The sequence below is a fragment of the Pipistrellus hanaki genome (assembly GCF_964339955.1).
Source record: "Pipistrellus hanaki genome assembly, chromosome: 2".
Classification (NCBI taxonomy): domain Eukaryota; kingdom Metazoa; phylum Chordata; class Mammalia; order Chiroptera; family Vespertilionidae; genus Pipistrellus; species Pipistrellus hanaki.
This window is the reverse complement of record NC_140504.1, coordinates 47,276,549-47,301,209: the sequence shown is the minus strand read 5'-3', so window position 1 is coordinate 47,301,209 and position 24,661 is coordinate 47,276,549. Positions and strand designations below refer to the sequence as shown.

At 48.4% G+C, this 24,661-nt stretch overlaps 1 long non-coding RNA gene and 1 pseudogene across 2 annotated transcripts in view; both read left to right on the top strand.

Moving 5' to 3' along the window:
* The window catches only part of LOC311616422, a 299,958-nt gene that overhangs the window by 47,723 nt on the left and 227,574 nt on the right, over window positions 1-24,661 (top strand). The gene's annotated exons all lie outside the window — the stretch shown is intronic.
* LOC311617362 (ATP synthase F(0) complex subunit C2, mitochondrial-like) lies at window positions 11,430-23,841 on the top strand (annotated as a pseudogene). The gene is made up of 3 exons: window positions 11,430-11,473; window positions 11,841-12,329; window positions 23,706-23,841. The product of its transcript is annotated as an ATP synthase F(0) complex subunit C2, mitochondrial-like (transcript).

The window sequence follows — 24,661 nt, the reverse complement described above, 5'->3', positions numbered from 1 at the left end:
GGAAGGAATTAAAGGTCTTGTGCTCTCTGTTGCTCTGGGGACCAAGAAGGGATCGCCCAATGAAGGAGCGGAAGGGAGTTCCCAGGAATCAAACGTCAGGCCATGTGTCCTATGCTTATAAGTGTTTATAAACCAGCCCCCTTCCTGCTCCCAACACTCTGGACTGGAACAGGGCCTGTGAGGGGAGGATGCACAGGTAACTTAGACACACCAGCCTTTACAGACCCTGGGGGACCACCTCTCAGGCAGGGATGAGTAAGGGGTTCCATGTTGGGAGGGTGCGGGCGGGATGGTGTGGTAGGGTCCTGGGACAGGCTGGTGTGGTGTGTGACTCTGGTTGAGCGCCCTGTGGCAGAGGACTCCCTGCCCCCAGGCTCCGGGCTGTATGGTCCGTGGACCAGGATGGAGACCCTCCTGCTGGAAGGACCTGCGGGATGCCTGCTCCCCCCACTCCAGGCAGCACCCTCCTCTCCACTGCCCCATGGCTCTGCCCTGGGCCAGAAAATTCCCGACAGTCTAAAATATTAGCAGTATTAATGGTATATTAGTACTGTTAATAGAAAAACATTCCCTAGGGCTTGACTAAGCAACTGAGTGTTAATGATGCCTATAAAAGTCAATGGGTCATGTATTGTGGTTTTCAAACTTTTTCTTCTACCCGTAGGTGTCCTCCTTGGTGGACTTGGCAGCAAATGTGACACCACGAGGGTGATTAGGAAAAAGAGCAAAAATGGAGACAAGTGTGATATGCAACACCAATCTTAAGTTAGATAAAACTGGTCATTTCACAGGAACACCTGAGCCTAGTGTCCCTGTGAAATGACAGCTAGAGAGGGAAGAGCAAGGAGGAGGCTTTCCTGAGGTCACCTGAGGGCCCAGGCCACCCTGAAACGTGGTGGCTGTGACTATGTGTGTTAGAAGGGCACCAGCATCTGGCTGGAGACCATTTGGGATAAGACTAGTTAGTTTCAGGTCCTGTGATAATTTACCTGGTTTGAAGAGCCAATAAAACATTCAGTGATTCGCTGAAACCGGTTTGGCTCAGTGGATAGAGCATCAGTCTGCAGACTGAAAGGTCCCAGGTTCAATTCCGGTCAAGAGCATGTACATTGGTTGCGGGCACATCCCTGGTAGGGGGTGTGCAAGAGGCAGCTGGTCGATGTCTCTCTCATCAATGTTTCTAGCTTTTTATCTCTCTCTCTTCCTCTCTGTAAAAAATCAATAAAATATGTAAAAAAAAAAAAAACATTCAGTGATTCATCCTCCTCCAATAAGTGCCTTTTGAACACAGTCTGGCACCGGGGAGCAGTGGTGACAAGAGACAAGATTCCTGCCCTCATGAGTTTACAGTCTCACTTCCTAGCCTCCTTCTCTGTTTTCACTGAGAAGATAAAAACAATTAGAAGAAATTGACATGGGCTTTGGTCCCTACATCACCCCCATCCCACGCCATTTCTGTGTCTGTGCTCTTGTCTCTGCCTGTCCTCTAACTATGGGTGAACTGTCCATGCTTGGCCAAGACAAGTGCCTCCATCTGCACGCCACCCAAGGACCCCTGTTCCTGTGTCTCTCTTCTCTCTCTTGCACTATCAATCTTTCACTTTCCCCATTGACCATGCTGTCATTTCTTTTGTCCAACTATACCTCTTCCTCTTCCCCAAAATGGCCCAAGTGCTCAACCCCTTACAGCTAAACTCTTAAGGTCTGTACTTGTCATCTCTAAAGCCTCTCCTCCTATTCTTCTTGAGTCCACTTTAGTCGGATTGTCACTCCCGAAACCATTCTTGTCAGGTTACGAAAGTCCTCATTTTGCTAAATCCAAGCGACATTGCTTGATCCTCATCTTGCCTGACTCAGCAGCTTTTAACAAGTTTGGTCCCTCTTCCACTTCCTGTTGAGCACTTTCTTCACACAGCTTCTAGGATGCCGCTCTCCTGTGGCTTTCCTTCTTCTGGCGGCTCCTTCTCAGTGTCTTTTGCTGGCTTCTCTTTATCTTCCCCACCAGGGAAGTGCAAAGAACAAAATCAATGTTCAGTCCTTGGAACTCTCCTCTGTCACTCATCCAGCTTGTGGCTTTAAATGTAACTTTTAATGCTGACTCCCAAGGTTATGTCTCCCCTGAACCCACTGTTAGATATGTCTGTTTGGCAGCTAGCCGATGTCTCTTCCAGAACTGAACTCCTGCTCATCTCCACCTCTCTCTCTCTCTCTCTCTCTCTCTCTCTCTCTCTCTCTCTCTCTCTACACACACACACACACACACACACACACACACACACATATATACACACACTCTTCTTCCTGCAGTTTATCCCATCTCAGGTAATGGCAAGTCCAAAAAACTGTGATGTCCTTTTTTTTCCTTTGGTATGTTTTAATTGATGTTAGAGAGAGTAAGGGAGAGGAGAAGATCAATAAGAGAGAGAGAGAGAGAGAGAGAGAGAGAGAGAGAGAGAGAGAGAGAGAGAGAGAGAACATTGGGAATCAAACCCACAACCTGGGCATGTGCCCTGACTAGGAATCAAACTGTTGGCCTTTCAGTGCACAGGATGATGCTCAACCAACTGTGCCACACAGTCCAGAGCTATTATATCCTCCTTTGATTGTTTTAGGCTCACTCCATATTGATTGAGTCATCAAATCCTGGGAACTCCACCTTCAAAATTTGACACTTTTCATCACCTTCATTGCTATCACTTTGGCCCACCCCAACCCACCATTATCTCCTGTCTAGCATGTTACAAGACTCCTAACTGCCTGATTTGTTGTCCCAGCCTTACAAAGGCTTCAGCAATCTGGAGAAAGAAGCTAATGCATAGATGATTAAAGAGTCTGGAGACGAAAGATAATTTTGAAAGGCACTGGGGGTCAGAGGAGCTTTAGCTAAAGAAGCTGAAAGACTTCCTCCTTGACTAAGGACCCCGTGCTATTTATTAACACAATTTGTCCTAAGGCAAGGTGGAGATAATACACTTCAAAGAGTAGGGCACAGAAGCATTGTTAGTTTGGGGAATAGCCTACAGCTGTTCAGGTGTTTGGCCAACAGAAGGCAATAACATACAGATTTAAGATGCTCTGGTCTGTCTGGAAGCAAGCAATAATGTTCAGGTATGGGGGAAGTGCCATTTAGCCATTTCCAATAGGTAAGCTACATATGTGACTCAGCCCTTGTTGAGCCCCCCAAGCTTCACCAACCTTTTGATGAAGCTCTTATAATTATTACATGCTGGAATTGGTTCCCGGCACCTAACTAATTAGTTCTTCCCAACAACTTCCCTCACTATCTTCACTCTATTCTGCGCACAGCTGCCAGAATAATCATTTCCTGATCACTGTATTTGAAATTGCAATCTATCCCAACCACATTCCCCACCCCATCCCTGTTCTATTTTCTTCACTGAAGTTATCACTCTTTAATACAGTAGTGTACTAATTCAGTGGTGGGGGTGGGAAGCCTGCCCTGGGTTTGAGTAACAAGGAGGCGCATTATTCATAGAAAATTTAAAAAATAGTCATAAAATGTACTCAAAGTTGACCTGCTCCTTTTCAACATTGGTGATTCTAAACAATGTTATATGACCCTCCTCCCCACCAGGGAAGACAGCTCCCACTAACTCTCTACTGTCAAACACACTCTGTATTTCCCTTATTTGTTTGCTCATTGTCCTTTTCCCACCGCGAAGCTCATTGAGGCCAGGATGTTTCATCTGTTTTGTTCATGGATGTATTCCAAATGTTTGCCACATAGTAAGTGCTCAGTGGGAGGAATGAATGAAGTAGAGGGTGCTAAGAGCACCAATAGTTGGGGGCTGTCAGGAGGGTTTCTGGGAAGAATCAATGTCTAAATGGTCTTAGCAGAAGGAAGAGTAGGTACTAAAACTTGAAGCAGCTCAGTGTAGAGAGTAAGAATTCATGGGTGTCATTCTCTAGAAGTTTTTCTTTTATGATGTTAATGTTTGGGAAATGAATGTGCTCCTTTGTTACTAGTTGGTCAAGGATCCATGGTGACATCTTGCAGAGGATCAGCTGTCAATTTTAATCAGAATGGCTCCTCACTCCTGCTGAAGAACCCCAGGCCTGGGGTGATGAGCACACTCTCCCACACTCTCTCCGAACATTCACTTGTCCCTTGCATTAAGTGTGAAAGCTGGGAGACCACTCAGGCTGTGGCAACAGTCCCAAAGATTGATGATGAGAGCTAGGAGCCATTCCCAATGCCACCTCTTTTGAGAAGCCTTCCCTACGTTCTCTTCCCTCACCTGGGCAGAGTTTGTATTGTGAGGGAGGAAGAAAGCCTCTATCCTTTAGGGATTTTTCAACCGGTCTAATAAAATCTACATGGGACAGGTTAGCAAGATAAAATGACAAAATTTAATTATGAACATACATTTTGGAATCCAACATACGTGAGAGTCAGAGATTATCCCACCCCACATCCCAGTACATGAGAGGTTCAGGAACAAAAAGTTAAAATGAGGTATATAAGACATTCTCAGCTAAGGAGGCAAAGCACCTTCGGGCTTCAGAGGAAGGTCATTGCAGGACAATAACAAGAGATATTTAGTAATCAGCAGTTTGCCCTGCCATATTGATAGGTCAAAAAAAGTTATCGCTGATCAACTCTTATTACGGGCAAGGACCCTCATTTACATTCTCCTAGGTAGTTAAGGGGGCAGGCAGAAGTTTCTCTTGACCTCACAGGGTCTCAATTAAATTTTAGCTCAAAAATAACCTGCATACCACAGAGGTACTCTTGGGGTGACTCATTCTGAACCCCTACAGTACCTTTCTCCTTTTGGCTCCATGTTCATTTCTTTATTTTAACTCTTACAGCATGTATCCATCATTATTTGCTTCCATGTTTGTAATCCTACTGAGTATGATTCTAAGAACAGGAATGATGCCGATTCATTTTAAAATTGCTAGTCCTTAGCACAGAACCTGGAACACTGGAGACATCACTAAATGTTTGCTGAATAAATGAATAACAAAGCCAGTATTGTATAAAGTGCTATACCAATATTAAATGAATATAATGGTTATTGTGACAATGCTTCTGAATGCTAGTCATAATAATGAGACTGACTACTACTTCATGGTTACTATATAAATATAGAATATATATAGTATGCTTTATAAAAAATGTTTTTATTGATTTTTAGAGAGAGAGGGAGGGAGAAGGAGAGTGAGAAAGAGAAGCATTGATCTGCTGCTCACACCTCGACCTCTCAGTGCACAGGAAGTTACTCAACCAACGGAACCACACTGGCCAGAGCTAAATTTCTTTATTATAATGGTGATATGTTATTTAACTTTTAAACTAAAGTTTCAGAGACCCATTACCATCCACAATTGTTCAAAGATTATTGATGTAGAGTGCTTATTAAAGCATCAAATGTGTGATAGTTTCCAAAAAGTGTGAATTAGACTGAGGCCATTTTTTTTTTTTTTTTTTTTTTTTTTTTTTTTTTACATATTAACTGGTGTTAACCTAAAACACTGCTTTTATGTATGTATCAAACCTCAGGTGTGGAGACCGACTCCTATGCCAGTGCACTGACTCATCCGCAATTGGCAGTTGGGCCCTCCCTCACTTGAGAGAAATCTTAGAGGGTTCAGAAATCAGACTAATAAAATAAGATTTTTTTGAACTAGTCCAAAATCAGAGTTCAAAAACAGTTCAGTTACTATTTAAGCACTGAGTTAAGACAGGAGGTTGAACAAAATTAATTTAGAAAATTTCAGAGTTTTAAAAGCGCAAAACTTCAGACTGAAAAATCAACTGTTTCATTATATGCGAGGCATTTGAGTATTGCATATGTTAAAATTTCATTTAGCAGATTCCTCCCCAGACTTTTAAAACCACCACCTATAAATATTTACACGTTTCCCGCCTTCGCCAAAGCCTGTCCCCAGATGCTCACAAATCCCTCTCCTCCTGAGGTCGTGTTGCTCCAGATGAAACAGGCCCCCGTCCAGGACAGCAGCCATCACACTGCTCCAGCCAGAGCAAGGCGGCTGGCCCTCAAGGAATTCCACTGCTTTTGGTTAACGGGGCCGAGCTGAGAATCTCATTATGGAAGCCTTCCATCTCCTTCCCAAGCCAGCCTGGGAGAGGGGGCCAAGATTGCCTCATCCATACTGGGCCTCAGCCCACCTTGCTCGAGGCCAGCTCACCAAAAGTGTTTTAAGAGCATTCCAACAGCCGAAGCACCGATTTGCCCTTGTGCAGCGGCCCTGATCAGTTTGGCTCATTGGATAGACCAGTTAGGGGTCGGCAAACTCATCAGTCAACAGAGCCAAATATCTGTTGTGATTGAAATTTCTTTGTACAGTGAAATTTCTTTGTACAGTACAGTGATTGAAATTTCTTTGAGAGCCAGATTTTTAAAACTTAAACTTCTTCTAACGCCACTTCTTCAAAATAGACTCGCCCAGGCCGTGGTATTTTGTGGAAGAGCCACACTCAAGGGGCCTAAGAGCCGCATGTGGCTCAAGAGCCACGGTTTGCCCACCACGTGGATAGACTTTTCAGTACTGGGTTTGATTTGGGTCAAATCATGCACCTCGGTTGCAAGCTCGAAACCAGGACTCTGTCTCGTTGTGTGTGGGAGGCAACCAATCAAATGTTTTTGTTTTTTTTTTCTCTCTCTCTGTCCCTCCTTCTCCCTTGCACTCACTCTAAAAATCAATGAAAAAATATCTTCGGATGAGGATTAATCAAGACAAACTTGTGCAGTGAATTTTCCTCAGGAAGACTGCAGTTGACCTACTTGTGCTTCTAGGATAGTATCTCTTCAGACTCGTAGGCTGGATGTCAGTCATCAGGTGTGGGAGGCTGTGAGGAAGGTTCCTCCTAAGGAGGGAAGTTACCTTCTCTGAGAGGGCACAAGTGGAGACACTGTTGTGGACCAAAAAAAAGGGGTGCTGTAGTAAGTCTGACTGAAAGTAACCTCACAGGGTGATCTCACCACAAATTCCTAACTGGGCAGGTCATGGAGGGTAGTCACCCTAGGCCTGTAAAAGATTGATCTTCACTTAAACAACCCTGTCCTTGGTTTTTGTGCATCTAGATGAACACATCTTTAAAACGCCTCTTTTTTAGATCCCCTGGAAGCATAACCACCCTCAAGAAAGCACAGAATCATATTTACTGTCTTGCAATCCCATCAGAGATTTCCCGGATTTGCTTTCTCCCACTTTCAAGTAATCTACCTTAATTCCACATGTATGAAAGAAACTGCAAAACTGTCATTCTCCAGAGCATCTGAGATCTTGTTTCTGGGCATGCTGTCACTTTGGCTCAAATTCTTGTAAAAATTCTCTACAGGTTTGGGTGTCCTAATGTTGACACTATAAACCTGGCACCTCAGGGCTGGGAGTAACCTTTCCTCACGCAGGCCCTGCATCTGCTTGGACTCAGTGCCCAAACACCTCTACATCTTTGGGTAATGTTAAAATCTATTTCGTCTCAATTAGCGCTCAATTTAATTCACTGGAATACCTAAGTTTGCAGACAATCAGATGGGGTTTTCTTTCTTTTTTTAAATAAAAAATTACAGTTAATTTATGGTCTTGTAGAAAATAGGGAGGAAATGTAGATAAAAGGAAAACAGTGTGTTCGAGGGGTGGGTGGGAGAATGTGGAAGAGGATATATATAGGTAAATGGTGATGAAAATAATAAAGGAAAATATAAAAAATTGATACTAAAAAGTTAAAATATGTACATGTCAAAGAAGGTCCAGTTATTAGGCAGGTCTGCCAGCAATCAATCCAGCAAGAGCAAGATGGTGTGTTTCAGAAAGGCTGATCTATTGCTTCTTCCTTATTTTCCTCTGGGGACCCTGGTACAACAGCTGGCATGCCATGGAGACGGCATCACTGGTGCCCAGCACAGGCAGCACAGAGGAGCAGAAGAGTATTGTTGGCAGGGCTGGAGTTGGCCCCTGTCCTACGTTTTCCTGTATTTTCCCTCATTGTTTCCAGGTGTAGTCCTGGGGCTGGATGTGGAGTGAGCTACCATCCCCTTCTCCCCCACACCAGCTTGAATTGCTGTCTGTTCCCCTCGGCAACAAACCACTCTCCTCACTGTCCACTCCAAGCACAAGTGACAGCAGTCTTCTGTTGAGAGGGTGGCGGGATGGCTGGCTGGAACCAGCTGCCTGTGAGTTTGTGCTTCCCACCTGGCGGGCCCAAGAAGCTCTTGTCCCACGTTATGACGAGTCCTCTGTGTAGCCCCCGAAGGAGGCTGCACTAACTGACTGACTAACTAACCAACCCTAGAACGGCACTGAGGAGCTGGCCGGGGCTGTTTGGCTCTGGGGGAAGTTCCCCTGGGAAGCTGAGCTCTTATTCTGGGGGTGAATGTTCTTTCTCCGTGTCCTGTGGGCACTGGCCAGCTGCTCTGGAGAAAGGAGCGTGGCAAGGGTTCAGTCTGGAAGTGCCCTCCCAGCCACCCAGAAAGACCTGTCTACTCCCATTAGCCCCTGGCTTCCCACGAAATGGCCCTTCTGGCTTGTTTCCGTGACTTACGCCTCGGAGCAGCTGGGGCATACAAATGCCTTCGGGCTCCTCTCCAAGGACTCTGGATTGGCCTCTGTGGACGCCGCTTGGGGAGGGCTTGTCACCGGCTCTGCAGGCCCCACTGAAGAGGAGCAGAGGGGGAGAAGGAGGCGGGGGGCGCAGGTGGGGAACAAGCTTTCCCTCCAGGCAGGACGCCCCCTGGGGCTCCAGGCCTGCTGTCCGCCCGCACAGCCCTCTCCACGGTGGCTGCCCGGGCGCAGTGGGCTCCACGCTGGAATGCCCCGCCGTTATTTCAGCAGCACCTACTGGAAAGAGGGGCGTCACAGACGTCATGGTCACCCTCAAAGCTGGTTTTCTTCCTTTTGTCCAGCAAGAGGCCTAGGGAATATGTTTGATGCCACATAATTTTCTATTTTACATTAAAATCCTGGCACTCGGATGCCCCACTCTCGGTGGTGGTAAGCCAGCCTGGTTGGCAGCAGAGAGTCAGACAGCGGTCAGGAGGAGTGGGGACCCCTCATCTGCACCCCGCCCTGCACCCCAGAAAGGGACGCTCCAGGGGGCGAAAATCTGGAGGTGCTGGAGGGAATTTTCTCTCGGAGGGGGGCGGGGGCAACGGCCAGCACGGGGGAGGGGGGGGGGGAGCCTGGGCTCAGTGCCAGGGTCTGGAAGGGGAAGGAGAGGGGGAGGGAGATGGGAGGAGAGTAGAAGGATGGTGGGTGGGCTGGGGAGGGGAGGAAAGGTGAGGGGAGGGGAAAGGTGGTTGGAGGGAGGGGCGGGGAGGGGAGAGAAGGGGAGAGGAGGGGAGGAGAGGGGAAGGGTGGTGGGTTAGTTGGCCGGGAGCAGAGGGCCGAGAGAGCTGTGGCAGGAGCTGCTGACCAGGGCCGGCGCCTGGTGTGTGTTTGGTAAAGATAGGCGCATCGTGAAGCCAGGTGCCCGGGCCTCCTTTGTTCCCTGGGAGCCGAAACCGGTTTGGCTCAGTGGTAGAGCGTCCGTCTGCAGACTGAAAGGTCCCAGGTTCGATTCCGGTCAAGGGCATGAACCTTGGTTGCGGGCACATCCCCGGTAAGGGGTGTGCGAGAGGCAGCTGATCGATGACTCTCTCTCATCGATGTTTCTAACTCTCTATCCCTCTCTCCTCCTCTCTGTAAAAAATCAATAAAATATATTTAAAATTAAAAATAAAAAAGCCCCACCCGTAGCCCTGTGCTGGGCGCAGGGGAGCGTGGAGGGCCGAGGGGACCGCCCCCCTTAGAGCAGCCCTTCCCACCGCCCGGGGACCCAGCCTGGGCCTCTGATGGGAGACCGGAGGCCAACATTAAACCAGCACGAAGATTTTTTAAAAAAGGAAAAGGAAAGCTCGCCGCTGCAGTAGGCGCACGTTGCTGGGGCCTGTGGGTCCGGGGCAGAGGGCCGGCGGGTCCAGGCCCCCACCTGGCACGAGGGGCACGGGGCGCGCACGCCACTGTGGGGCGCATTGTCGTCGCCGGGTTTTCCTGAATGCCACTGTGGCACATTCCTGGCCTTTGCCATTATTGGGGAATGAGAGGATCTTTTCTTCCATTCTTCCCCTCCCCCGCCCTCCGTGCTTCTTCCGGCCGCGGAATTATCTACTTCAGCTCCAAAGACATTCCATTCCCATGACAAAAGCAGAACCGGTGATGCTGGCGTACTGTAGCCCTCTTTCTTACGGGGAGATCTGGGCCATAAATCATAATGAATGGGAAACTTAAAAGAGCGTTTCTTTACCTTTTCATGGTGCACTTTGCTTATTTTTCAAAGTGCCACAAACAGCTAGCTCCACTTCCTGACGGCCGACCACCAGAACCCACCTCAGACACCGAGCTGGCAATTTTTCCCCTTTACTATCCTAATGGAAATGGATTGAAGAGATTCGTTTGGAACGCCTTCTCAGCTCTAGCATGCCTTAAGTCTATCACGGAACAAAGGCTGACAGGTTTTAAAACAGAGCGGGGCAGAACTATGCGTAGCAAACTTTCTATCTGTTCATCCATAGGGGCTCTCCTTCTCTCCCTTGGCACACTCCCACCTCGCATCTGGTCCAGAAGCAATGACGTACACACATTGGCTCGAGCGAGGTAGACTCACATCAGCGTGCGCCAGATTATCTGGAGAGGGTTGATCGAAAACACTCTCAATAACGTGTAGTCCGACAGTACCTGGAGGAGAATGGGAGATCAGGGGGATAGTCCCCCAAGAGAACAAAATATTGCAAAAGTGTGAACCCATCTTTAAGCAAAACAGTATCAGGCTTTCATCAGTAAATGTGTGGCGATTTACACCTGGGCTGGAGGATGGACGGGCGTCTGACTCGGTAATTGTTTTCAGGAAGGGTCATTTTGGGCCTCTCAAATCCTGAGTCTGGTATGTCACATTGCACAGGTGTTTTTCACAACTCACTGGGTCTGAGGGGTCTGACAGCGTGGAAGGCTGCCCCTGAGCGGAGCCCCGGGGACATGGTGATTAGGGGATTTCTGAAGGAAGCTCGGTGGAAGGGACAATGGGCCAATTACCAGCGAAGTCCGCGGGCTCCCTGGGAGAGGTTAAGGAGGAGAGCGCTCGGCCTTTGAGCTACCGTGTCATCTGTTCTGGGGCTTAATCAAGTTATCATATCACCCCGGTGTCTGCAGGCCTCCGTCCATCGATTTGAATGAAGACAAAAATTTGCAGACAAATTTCTAGCAGCAGGAAGTTGGGGCTCTCCTGCAAGGCTGGATGTAAAGCACCTGTGACCTTGCTGGCCTTGTCCAGCTCCTGCTGGGAGCCGCTTTGGGCTGCAGTCTGCTGGCTGCAGAGCCTGCCTGTCAGCAGGATTTGGGGCTTGGGGAGGAGGGGAGGGGGGATGTTATTATGTGTTTCAAGAGAATGCCCTGGAGCAGCCCCCATGGTGGCCAGAACAGCACAATGTGGCCAGCTACCCGTGAATAGGTAGGTGGACACTGTCCCCTTCCTTTGGATACTGGCTTGGAGTCGTGTTTAAGCTAAGGCAGGCCTGTCCTAAAGTCACCCTGCGGTGGCTTAAATGGAACACTTGTGTTTCTCCCTTTCTGTAGGGAGGGTGAGAGGCAGAACGCTCTCCAGAATGCCATCAAGGCCAGACCCCTGCTCCTCTCTGAGCTGCATTTCCCTGTTTGTGAAGTTCAGGGATGTTGTGATTTACATCTAATCTGCAGGGTGGAGGGAAGAGGGAGTTTGTTGTAGTAGACTGAACATTGATTGGAGGTCATGAGACTTGTGTTGCAGGCCTGGCTCTATGCCTTGGAGAAGTGTCTTAGTTTTAAGATGGGGAGAATAGCCCTCTCTGTCTTCTCTGCACTGGGAGCAGCTCCCCTCACCCCCTGAAAAAGTATGCCTGCACCAAGTTTGTCCCCACCCCCTTCTTGGTCAGGAGCTCCTCTCAGCTGAACCGGTCTGCAGTGGTGCTGAAAGGACCAGAGACGCTGACAGATGAGAGCCTCAGCAGCTTGGCAGCCCCATGGCCGGCTCCTGACCTCGCTTATTTCTAGCCGCAGCTTCCAAACCAGTGCCATTTCAAGGGACATGGACACAGCAGCCAAGTTCATAGGGGCTGGGGCTGCCACAGCAGGGGTGGCAGGCTCTGGGGCTGGAATTGGGACTGTGTTTGGGAGCTTCATTGTTGGTTATGCCAGGAACCCTTCTCTGAAGCAACAGCTCTTCTCCTACGCCATCTGGGCTTTGCCCTCTCAGAGGCCATGGGGCTCTTTTGCCTGATGGTGGCCTTCCTCATCCTCTTCGCCATGGGAAGGAGCTGTCTCCACCTCCAGTGCTTTTTCCCGTGTCTTGTCTGCCCTCTGTGTTCCTTTTCCTATAGCCTCCCCCGCCTCTGGGAAAGTGGTTGGCTCAGGGTTTGACAGAAGGAAGATAAGTAAATACTGTATTAATAAGATGTAAAAAAAAAAAAAAAAAAAAAAAAAAAAAAAAAAAATTGGGATAATGATCTAGACTAGGGGTGTCGAACTCAATCAGAGAAGGGGCCAAAATCTAAAATCCAGCCTAAATCGCGGGCCGAATGGTTTACTGAACAGTCATAAACTGACAATGTCATAAACTGACAGCGGAGTGCAGTGATGACAGCGCGGTGCGGGCCACATTGCAAGGCCTGGCGGGCTGGATTTGGCCCGCGGGCCTTGTGTTTGACACATGTGATCTAGACTGTTACTTCACTGGTTGTGAGTAAATAGGATGATAGATGCTGATCAGCAATGAAAAACTTTAAAATTACAATGCAAGTGGTCTCTGAAGCCCTTCAGCCACCTGTGCTCTAGGATTCGATGTCACGAAGAGGATTAAGAGAAGAGAGTTATTAATTAGCATTAATATAAGAGCATTCCATCCTGAGAATGAGTTGGTCACTGAAGGTGAATTTCATAGCCATTAAGCAGGAGAAGCCAGAAGATAAGACTTCAATACTCACTAAGGCTTGTTGATCTGATTTAAAGAAACTTTTCTGAGGTCCACAGGAAATTGGACTTTTTGACACTTTGATGAAGGGCTCAGAACCTGAAAACGTGGAATGGAGCCCTGGCTAGTAAATCACTCCATCCCCTGCCCTTTGGCCTGTGTTTATATTCTGTAGCCACTTTGTGACCGGGACATCAACCTTGATCCCAGGGGCAGCTCCATCAGTTCCTCCTTTTTTAAATGAGGTACGCTTTCTCTGCCTCTCTGACTCATGGAGCGGTGGTAGAATCAACTAGTTAAAAGGTGAAACGTGCTTTGTAAATAAAGTGTAAGGTGTTAGATATGTTTTAACACACACATGCACACACATGTAAAGGACTATTCCTGCCTATTCAACTGGAGCCTGGATAAACACACGGGGGCCATTCTGCAGCCTTGTGAACCTGACTATACGGATTCAATGTTATAGATGATCTGGCTCATAAGAGGGTCCTTCATATTGAATTAACATCTGGCTGCTCACTCTGAATGAGTAGGTATGGGTGCTTGTTGACCTCCAGCTCCTGAGGGGGTGGCCCCATAGGCCTAGGGAGGGCTGGGGTGTTGGTGCCCAGACATAGAGATAATCTGATCGAGAACAGTGAAAACCGAGACGGAGTGCTCTTCATTCCTTACTTCCTCACTTATCTGCCCCTAAGTCCCTGCCCTGTGATTTTTGCATCTGCCATTTCCTCTGCCACCATCTCCCCATCTTCTCTGCTTCATAAATGCATCTTCTCCTTTAAGGTCCTGTGCAATGTCACTGCCTTAGGGAGGCCACAGTCTTCAAACATCTAACCCAGTCAGAACTGAATGTGTTTCCTGGGAAACTTTGTCCTGTCCTTTGCCCCATCACAGTTTGTTTGTGCTCATTCTGTGAGCTCCTCAGAGCTCAGAGGCAGAAGCTCAGTCCCTAGTAGGCTGCTGGCACACAGCAATTTCGGCATTAAATGTGGAACTGCATTTTGCCACTCCCCAGTGTGTCAGTGAAATGAAGGGACTGTGGGAAGGGAGGGGCAGTGACATCCTCTATTGTCATGTTTATTTATTGAAACCAAATCCATTTTTGGTTTTGCCTTGAATCTCACCCAAACTGAAAATGTGCAAAACTGCTCTAAGGTAATTGGCGATGTACCTGCAAGTGCCAGGACAACTTCTCTTTCCTGAGCCTTTCACTCTTACCCAAATAAGGCGCTCCTTTGCCGCCTCCAGAGTGACTTTAGGAAATCCTTGCAGAAATGACTCCTGGCAGAGAGGACAGCTCCCTCAGGGGCCTGGCCTCACAAAGTACCCTTTGTGCTCTAATCCACACTGGTTTACTTCCACAAGAAGGTGCAAACTTCACACTGTGGCAAGGATGCAGTGGCGAAGGTTTTGTCTCTCAGTTCTGCATTTACACCTTCAGTCGGAGAAGCTGTGGTCAGGGAGAGAGCACCTCTTCCCGTAGTTCCTTAGTGTGGGGTCCCTGGACCACCAGGGACTCATGTAAGTAGTTAACATGCCTCTTTGAGCCTTTTCAATATTTCAAAAAGCCTGATATCAGGGTGCAGGGCCCACTAACAAGTGAAGTTCCTGTGTTATGTTCCCTTTTGATTTTGGCTCAGTTCAGTATGTTAGCTGGAGTAGCCCATGATACTGAAAAGTTACCAAGCACTACGTTTGACTTTGTAGGTCCAAGTATTTTCGGCTGAAGTATCTTTTACACAATAATATGTACACACCTCAAGGATGCAGTTTGATGAGTCTGATAGCTGTGTAAGTAGTGTAGCTACACCACACTCCAGACACACCATTTCTGTAACCCCCCGGACTTCCTCATGCACATCACAGCCAGCACCCTCCTTAGAACCCCTGCTGTAGGCAACTGCTGATCTTGTCATTGCAGTAGGGCCTTTTCTAGAATCCTATATAATAAAGAGGTAATATGCAAATTGACCCTCACATCACAAGATGGCCACCCCTATGTTGTCACAAGATGGCTGCCCCCACATTGTCAAAAGATGGCTGGCAGGGGAGGGCAGTTGGGGGCTATTGGACTGGCAAGGGAGTAGTTAGGTGCCAATCAGGTAGGCAGAGGAGCGATTAGGGGATAATCAGGCAGGTAGGCAGGAGAGCTGTTAGGAGCCAGTAGTCTTGGATTATGAGAAGGATGTCTGAAGATGGATTCCAGATTGTAGAGGTTCAGGCTGGGCTGAGGGACACCCACTCCTGTGCACAAATTTCATGCATTGGGCCTCCAGGTTTTTATAAATGGGTAAAATTTTGTTTTTCTGTATTTGACTTTTTTCATTTACTATAATGTTTTTGAGATTCATTCATGTTGTGTGTAATGATATTTTGTTTCATTTTTAGTGCTGAGTAGTATTTCATAAGATAATTACAGTTTGTTTGCCTATTCACCAATTGATGGACATTTGGGTTGTTTCCAGAGTTCAGCTGTTATGAATATGTGGCTACAATGTTGATATGAACATCCACATACAAGTCTGTATGTGGACATATATTTTAATTTCCACATCAAGTTATTATAAATATTACATCTACATATGCTATAAACCACACAAGGCAGTGGTATAGTTTTTGTTTTAAACAGTCATCTATGTTACAAAGAAATGAAAGGGCAAAATGTAGAGTTTTATATTCATCCATAAATTCTTCATTTTTAGTTTTCTTTCCTTTCTGAGGATCTGAGTTCCCATTTGGCATCATTTCCTTTCAGACTGGAAAGCTTCCTTAGCATTTCCTATAGAGCAAGTCTGGTCGTGACAAACTTGTTTAGTTTTCTTTTATCTGAAAATTTATTTCTCTTTGATTCTTGAAGAATATTTTTACTAGAGCTAACATTCTGGGTTGACAGGATTTAAGACAAAAATTTTAGCACTTGAAAGGCAGGCAGGGAGAAATTAGGGGGGAAACTACCCGGCGGGGACAAATAAAAAAACAAATAGGAAATTTCATTGTGGTCATATTTTTTATTTTATTAAAGAGAGTTATAATGCATGCTAGAATGGTCTCGTTTGCTAATTACAACATCTGGGTCATCTCGTGGTTGTCTCACTTGATGTTCTTTTATCTTGAGAATGTGTTGTATTTTCCTACTTGTATGTATGTTGAATAATTTTGGGTTGGTTATATTCTGGACATTGTGCATGTTAAATCATTTAGATCCTGGATTTTAGTGTTTTTCTCTGATGGATGTTGTTTCTTTTGTTTTATCAAGCAATTGTCTTGGTTGGATTCAAACTGTAAACTCTCTTAGGCAGCAGTGCCAATATCAGTTCAGATCTTTCCCTCATTACTAGGGCCTCATACCTTAGCTGTTTTTGCGTCTTCCCTGTGTATATGTGGTTCAGGGCTCAGACAGAGATGTGGACAGACAGAATTTTATGATCTTCTTTCTGCCTCTTTCCCTTTAACATTTTACCCCCTCTCTCTCACTATCATAGTTTCCTGGGTACCCAGGCCAGAAAAGAAAAGATGTCTTCTTCCTTTCTTTTTTTTTTTTTTTTACCTCTGTCTATCTCCCCCTCCTCACTGCTCTGTATACTGTGCGAAGTGAACTATCAATAGTATCTGGTCTTAACTAAAGGCTTCAAATATGTGAATTTTTCCCTTCAGAGCACGGACTTGCCATCATATTCTATCAGCTTCTGCTCTCTTCTGTTCACTGAGGGTGCTATTACTCAGCCATTACCAGAAGTGGAATGTGACTATATTTAATTTACTCACTAGAAAATAAAGAACGGAAGAATTTCAGGAATTGAAAGCACTTGCTAGGCCTGAGTAAGCCCTAAATTAATGCTCAGGGGATAAGTGCTCTCCCCTCATCCCACTCTGCCGGATTACCGTCAACGACAGAGTGCTCACTACCCCACAAAGCAGCACACTCCATTTTGGAACTTTCTGGCCACTTAAAACACTTTCCTTTGGCATGTTCAAAAACGTCTTCATTTAAGCTGTCACTCCTCAGCTCCTCTTCCAACGGAATGATTGCCAATTGCCCTTTCCTACAAAGTCATTGGCCTCACGAGTTGAGGCTGCAGCCTCGGCTTCTCCAACCAGTCTCTGCAGTGCAGGATATCTAGGCCTCTCAGGATTCCGATCTCCTTCCCTTGACCAGGACCCTGTGCTTACATAACTTCCTTGCAATGTGACATCCAGAAAGGGCCCAGCACTGGGGCAATGCCTGGACCGCCGGAGGCCCCCTTCTTTCCACGGGGCAGCTTCGATCCCCGTTGGTGTAGCTCCAGTCATGTAATTGGCCTGTGTTAAGCTGGTGGTCAGCAAGCACCCTGGGCCCTTTTTCATCTTTCCCACACACCTCTGTCCCCAGCTGCCCTCCAACGCTGCCTTCTCAGCAGCTCGTCAGGCCTCAGAGGATTTGCCACCATCAGGGCTGAGCTTGCCCCTAGACTTCCCCTTGCCCTCAGGGCATCGAGCTTGGACAGGGCTTGGAATAGGATGCCCCAAGGCCCTTAAATCTGTCTGTATTTCTGCTCTCTAATTTAAAAAAAATATATTTTATTGATTTTTCACAGAGAGGAAGGGAGAGGGATAGAGAGCTAGAAACATCAATGAGAGAGAAACCTCGACCAGCTGCCTCCTGCATATTCCCCACTGGGGATGTGCCCGCAACCAATGTACATGACCTTGACCGGAATCGAACCTGGGACCTTTCAGTCCGCAGACTGATGCTCTATCCACTGAGCCAAACCGGTTTTGGCATCTGCTCTCTAATTTTTAGAAAAATTAATCTGCATCATGTGATGGCTTATATTCAAGTCAGGGTCCACACAGCCACTACTGAGCAAGAGATACTGCCTAGAATTTTATAGCTTGCCAAACATTTTCCATATTGCTGTATTGGGTCCATGGGGTAACCAGATCAACTGTATGAGGTATGGGGCGGAGGGTGTCATATCCCCATTGGACAGATGAGAACACCGAGGTTGCTTGCTGATAGACTCCAGGCTGCCAGGACTAGGGACAAAGGAGAATCAAAATCGATGAAACGCTCTATATTATTTACCACAAAGCACTTTCCTCAGTATCTCAGAGACTTCTGGCTACCATTCGAATTTATCTCTGAGCCATCCTCTGGATAGAATTTGTTTCTCAGGCCATTTTTTTTTTTTTTTTTATACAGATTATCTAATTGAAGTCTCCTGCTTCATCCCCAGCCCTACCTACCAGTGTGGTACAGCTGTGCATAGAGTCACAAGGAGAAGGGAGTCTCTAGGCTGCTTTCCAAGAAATCGCTTCTAGAATCCTTGCCCCCAGCCCCCACACAAAAGCACAGGTATGGAGGCCCCGGCGTGCCCCTGACCTTTCACATCCACAGAGCCAAGCTGTGGGGAGGAGGAGGGGCCGCTGCACAAAAGGGTCCGAGGCGTGACCCGGCCCGCCTCAGCTACCTGCTGTGCCCCACAATGGGGCCCCGAGGCCGGCTGCCTCCGGGGCCCGGGAAAAGGGCTGAGATAATGACAGGCTCTGCTACCACTGCTCTCTTCTGAGAACCGAGAAGGAGGGAGGCGGCCAGAGCCCCGGGATAATAAAGAAGTAACAAATGAGGAATAAAAGCTTATGGGTGACATCTTAACCCGGGGATGAAAAAAATGTCAACATCTGTGCGGCTTTCTGCACCAGCAGCCCCGGGCCCTAATGCAAACCCTCTCGGAAAGCCATTCACTGGAGCCGAGGCAAAAAGGCTACATTTTTTTTTTTTTTTTTTGGTTGATCACTTTCATTTATTTATTTATTTATTTATTTATTTATTTATTTATTTTTATTGATTATGGTATCACATAATTGTCCTCATTCCCCCCAATCCCATCCCAAACCCCTCCCTACATATACCCTCACCCCTCCCCGTTGTCCATGGCCACTGGCCAGGCCCATATGCATGCACACAAGTCCTTTGGTCGATCTCTTCCCCTTTACCCCCACCCTTCCCTACTTTCCCTCTGAGGTTTGAGAGTCTGATCGCTGCTTCTCTTTCTCTGTTTTTGTTCATCAGTCTATGTTGTTCATCATTTCCTCTAGATGCGTGTATGGGGGCGTCGCGGGTGCCCGGAGGCCGCCCATTCCCTTTGGGGCACTGCTGAACCGGGCGCTAATGCCCATCTCCAGCTTCATTAGGGAGCCCCAGGGGCAAGGGGCAGGGGGGGAATGGAGTGCCCCGACCGTCTTTATCCTCAAGTCTGCAAGGAGGGCGGATGGGGGACGTGCGTGCCCGTCGAGGTGAGGAAGAAAGCCGGAGGCATTAGAGAAAACGCTGTTGGACAAGGGTCCCCTTTGACCGGGGCCTTGGGGAAGGACGGCACTCCGGGAGGAGTAATCCTCTTAGCAGCGACTTAGGGGCTGTGTACAAAACAGGGAAATCGAATCTGAATGTCCTCACGGCGTTGGCTAAAGTACCTAATGAAAACACAAAGATTCCTCATTCCCATCGTCACCTTTCATCCCGGCCACGGGGAGTGGCAGATGTTTGCTTCTAGGGCTGATTCAAAAAAGATTTCAAGCTGGAAATGTGGGGTGGGGGAGGAGCTGACCCCGCTCTCTCTTTCCAAGGGGTGTGGGTTGCAGAACTCGGAGCCTTGGTGCCTTTCCCGCTGGGGTTCCCCTCCCTGCCCCGTGACTGTGAGGAGCGACGTGTGATTCTATTTCTTGGGCTGGTGTTCCGTGTTCACCATTGGAATGCGTCCCCAGAGAGGCCTGCATCAGAGAGATCTCAGATCCTGGCCAACACATGCAGCTTCCTGAGGAGAGTGGGAGACTTGGCATGAAAAGAAATGTGCTCCTGAATTTGTGACCACTTTGCACTTGGGGAATGTTGTGCCCTGGTGGGAGAGGACCAAGGTGGTCACCCACACCCACAAGTTCACGTACCTACACTCCTCTCCACACACACACATGCCTCCTATTCCCAGTCTGGACTGTTTCAGCTAGCCTTATGGACAAACGTCTTTCGTGCCTCTTACAGAGGTTTTCAGATCAAATGCTTTAATTATTATGATTTGGCTCTAAAATGAAGCAGATGTAAGTAAAAATAAGAAAAAGGTTTTGGGGGTTGTCAAGGAGACTTTACCCAAGCCAAAATGGGAGAGTGTGCTTTCATTTCTTCTTTGATATGCCACGGGACTGTTTGAAATGCAAAACCATTGTTTGCTGTTGGGGTGCGAAAGGGATGGCGGTGAAGGGGGTGGCCACACTGAGGTTGGCTATGGCTCCTGATCTGGTTCAGGCTGTCCATCTGTGGGTGCTACTGTCTTTCAGGCTGTCAGGGTAGGTAGTGAGCTCCCAGGCTCTCCAGGTAGTCAAGCAGTGGCCCAAGTTCCGTCATCACTTGGAGAGGATTCCCGTGCTGGGTGTGCAGTTGAATTGGATGAACTCTGAAGCCTTTTGCAATACTAATACTACTAATAATATTACTATGAGTACTGATTATGTGCTAGTCACTCTTCTAAGGGCCTCAATGGATTATCTCATGTAATTTTCACTGCTCTGTGATATAAACTCTCTTATGATGCCCATTTTGTAGTTAAGGAGAGGTTAGGGGCATAGTGGCTAATGTCAGAGTCAGTATTGAAACCCAGATCCATTGGCTCTAACCTTATTGCTACAAGGCCTCCTAAGAGAACTTGGTTGTGGTGATTTTCTGTTCCCCTCTTTACCTGGTCGGTAGGAGAGGACTGACTCTGTTTTTTTCCTGGTTCACCCCCTGATGCCGGAGCATCTCTCCTCCCCATGCCTTTGGAAGAATGAGGGAAACCCGGGACATCCCTGGGCCTCCCCTGCTGTGGGCTGGGGAAAGCTCTACCCCCGCCTGCCAGGCCCCAGAACATCAGGGTGGCCGGACACTGTTCCTTGCCTGAAGCTCACGCCAGGCGTCCCATCTACGAGTGTACAGTCTCTCTCAGCAGCTACTCTAGGCCCTGGGTCTTACAGGAGAGTAGCTGCTGAGGAGAGTCTGTGTACCCTCTGAGAAGCATACCTTCTCATTCTCCAGATCCTTTCTACTGAGATGAGCCTGTGGCCCGCCCAGAAAATGGTGAGCAGACACTTCAATTAAAAAAAATTTTTTTTTTTTTTTAAATTTATTTTAGATTGAAAGGATGGGAAAGGCAGTGCAGGCATGTGCCCTGACTGGGCATCGAACCAGTGACCTCTTGGTGCCTGGGACAACATTCAACCAACTGAGCCACACCAGCCAGGACAACACTTAAATTGTTTTATGTCCACACTGCCTAATGTGCCAAGGGGTCAGGGAGCCATAGTCACAGACCTGGAACCTTTAGGAATCATTGGATGTAGCTCACTACAGTTTTTTTTTTTTTTTTTTTAAATATATTTTATTGATTTTGTACAGAAAGGAAGGGAGAGAGATAGAGAGTTAGAAACATCGACGAGAGAGAGTCATCGATCAGCTGCCTCTTGCACACCCCCTACTGGGGATATGCCCGCAATCAAGGTACATGCCCTTGACCGGAATCGAACCCGGGACCTTTCAGTCCCCAAGCCGATGCTCTATCCATTGAGCCAAACCGGTTTCGGCTCACTACAGTTCTTAAGATGAGTCCACAGATTCTTTGAGATGGCTCCCCTCAAGAGGTTGAGCTCAATTATCCTCTTCCTCAGTGTGGACTGGATGTAGTGACTAGCCCACTAGAGAGCAGACTGTGGCAGAACTGATGGGATGCCACTTCTAAGATTAGGTTATAAAAGATGGTAGCTTCCATCTTGGGGTCTCTGTCTCTGTCTCTGTCTCTGTCTCTGATCCTTTCCCCCTTGGTTCACTTGTTCTAGAAAAACCAGCTGTCATATGTGAGGAAGCTGGGGGCTGCCAGTGGCTGCATGAAAGAACTTGAGAACAGTCCTCTGAGCCTGTCCACAGCCACGTGACTGATCCTGGACGTGGGTCCTCCCTAGCCGAGCCTCCCTCGGCTGACTGGACCTCTGGTGGACTTACTGATGGTGCAACCTCAGGAGCCTCAGGGGAGACCTTGAGCCGGAACCACAAGCCAAGCCACAGCCGGATTCCTGACCCACAGCGACCAGAGATAATAAGTGTTGCTGCTCTTAGTTGCCACACCTGGGGGTAATTTGTTTCGAAGCCCTTCCTCCTCATTGTGCAGTTGGGAGCAGGAGGCTCTGCTGGGGAAAGCTACCCGTTTTCAGAAATGACAAGTCAGTACTTGAGATGAACTCCAATATTTTGACTTCTTGTCTAGCGTTCTTTCCATTTGATCAGACTTCACCATTTCCGTTTCCCACTAATGGATGGGAAGAATTTAATCTGACAAACGTCTGCCTCTCAGATCAGTGGTGGCTTAGGGTTTGGTGGGGACAGCGGGTCCCTTCGGGGCTGGGAGAGGGTCACACCTCCCAGAGCGGCCCCTCTTCCCAAGGCTCATGTTTTGGTTGATGTGGGAAGTTCAGCCCACGCATATGAATTTCAAATTTAATACAGGACTTACCACCCAGAAACGACTGTGTGAAGTAAGTGTAATTTGCCTGTGTTTATTTTTCATTATGAACTTAAGCAAAGTTTATGGAAAAAAGGAATCTGATGATCATGCAACTTTGCCATTCACATCTCTCCCAATTCTCTTTGTTAGTGTTCTTTGTACAGCTGTAACGGCCTGTGTAGACGCTTTAGGGTGCTGCCTTCTTCACTCAGCGAGTGTCCGTTGTACCCCAGGCCCCATGTACCTGGGAACTCTGAGCCCGCTGTGCATGGTTCTCTCCCAGACCACCATCCTGACTGACCACACCCCAATTGCTCCTTGCTCACAGACCCTTTCTGACCCAAGCCCTCCGGCCTGTCTCATGTATCGGAACACACTGAGTGGCAGGGCCTGGAGCCCTGGTGCTCTCTGCTTCCACCGTGGTCTGGTCTCCTGGCTCCTCATACAGCAGAGACTGGAAATGGTACTCCTGAAGACTGCACAGCCTCGCTGCTGGGGAGGGACCTGAGCTGTCATTGCTAACGGCAACGAAATGTCCTGGTTCTTTGGTTCCTAATGTCCTCTGCGCACTGGCTTTTCGGGACACAAATGCAACGGGAAGTCTACAGAATGGGCCCTGCATGGGCTTCAGGGTGATGCTGCAGGGCCGAGCTTCCCAAGGCACCCTCCCTTGTTGCACCCCCTCCTCCTCTGCTATGGAGCCAGTCCCCCAGGGCTTTCGATGATTCATTGCTCCCCCCAAAAGAGAAAACTATCCCCAACCTGCCTGGTGAGGGTGGCCAGGTCTCCCCCGGGGCCTCTGTGACCCCAGCTGCAGCATGAGGGCTTGGGAGAGCCTTTACAGCTCTGAGGTTCTATGATGTTTGCTGCTGACAGGAGTCTCTCAGGACCATGTGGGTCCACCCCACAAATGACCTCCCCCAGAGGAGGCCTGGGCCCATCGTGGTCACGGCTTGGTCCATTCCCCTGTCAGTAGAGAACAAAGCAGGGTCCCGACACTAAGGACTGGGAAATCCTAGCAGACTTCAGCATATCCATCAATCAGAGGGGAGCCGAAAGCTGGAAGGGGCTTAGAAGTGTGGTGGCTGCAGGCCTGTCTGCAGATAGCTGTTTACTTTCATACCCTCACTGCCCTCCAAGGAAGGCTGCGGCCACTGGGCAGCAGCCAGCCAGCTCCTGCTTTGAGGCCCGGAATGTCTGAATTCTCCCCCAAACATGCCTTCTCCCCGCAGGGCCCCTGAGGAAGAGCCTCGCCAGTGGCGGAACCCAGGGCGGATGCGCAGTGGGAGATGTGATCGGAATCTAAACAAAGCCTGCGGGGAGCGCCGGAAGTTTGACACAGCCGCTGGCGCACACCACCAGCCCTGACAGCTGCTCTCCCCGGGTGACACAGAGCCTCAGCTGCAGCCTGGAAATACCACCCTGGGCGGCATCTGTGTTGCCTACCACCATCCCTCCCGCCCACCCGCCTCCCTTGAAGCCGCAGGCAGGATGGCTTCTTGTGAGATGTCAGTCAGGAGGGTACCGCCTGTGCCCCCATCACATGCACAGCTCCTCCCTCTGCAGCCGCCCCGGCTCCTTGGCTGCCCTTGGCAAGCCCTTGCCCGCGGGGCTCCCACGCAGGCCCCAAGGACGGAGCCGCATGGAGAGAGCTGCTTCCCCGTCTGCCCTCAGGCCCACGGCGAGGACCGACAGGGCCCCAGGAGTGAGACGGGCTGCAGGTTCCTCGGACTCTAGGGCCTTCGGACCTGGGGCTGAAACGGTTCCATGAACCTGACACTGACTTCCACCGCTGAGACCGAACCCATCAGTGCTGACTCAGTTTCCCTAATTACAAAATGTCAGAATGCCCTGATGGACAGCTAAGGGCTGTCCTAGCATTTACGTTCTATGTTTTGCCTCTGTTCTGTGCGTGTCCAGCTTCCAAAAGGATATGTTTGGATGACAAGAAGAGGGATCTCATCTGGCCGGTGTGGCTCAGGGGTTGAGCATTGATCTATGAATGAGGAGGTCATGGGTTGGATTCCCTGCAACATGCCCAGGTTGCAGGTTCGATCCCTAGTGTGGGGCGTGCAGGAAGCAACTGATTAATGATTTTCCCTCATCATTGATGTTTCTATCGCTCTCTCCTTCTCCCTTCCTCTCTGAAGTCAATTAAAAAAAAAAATATATATATATATATATTATT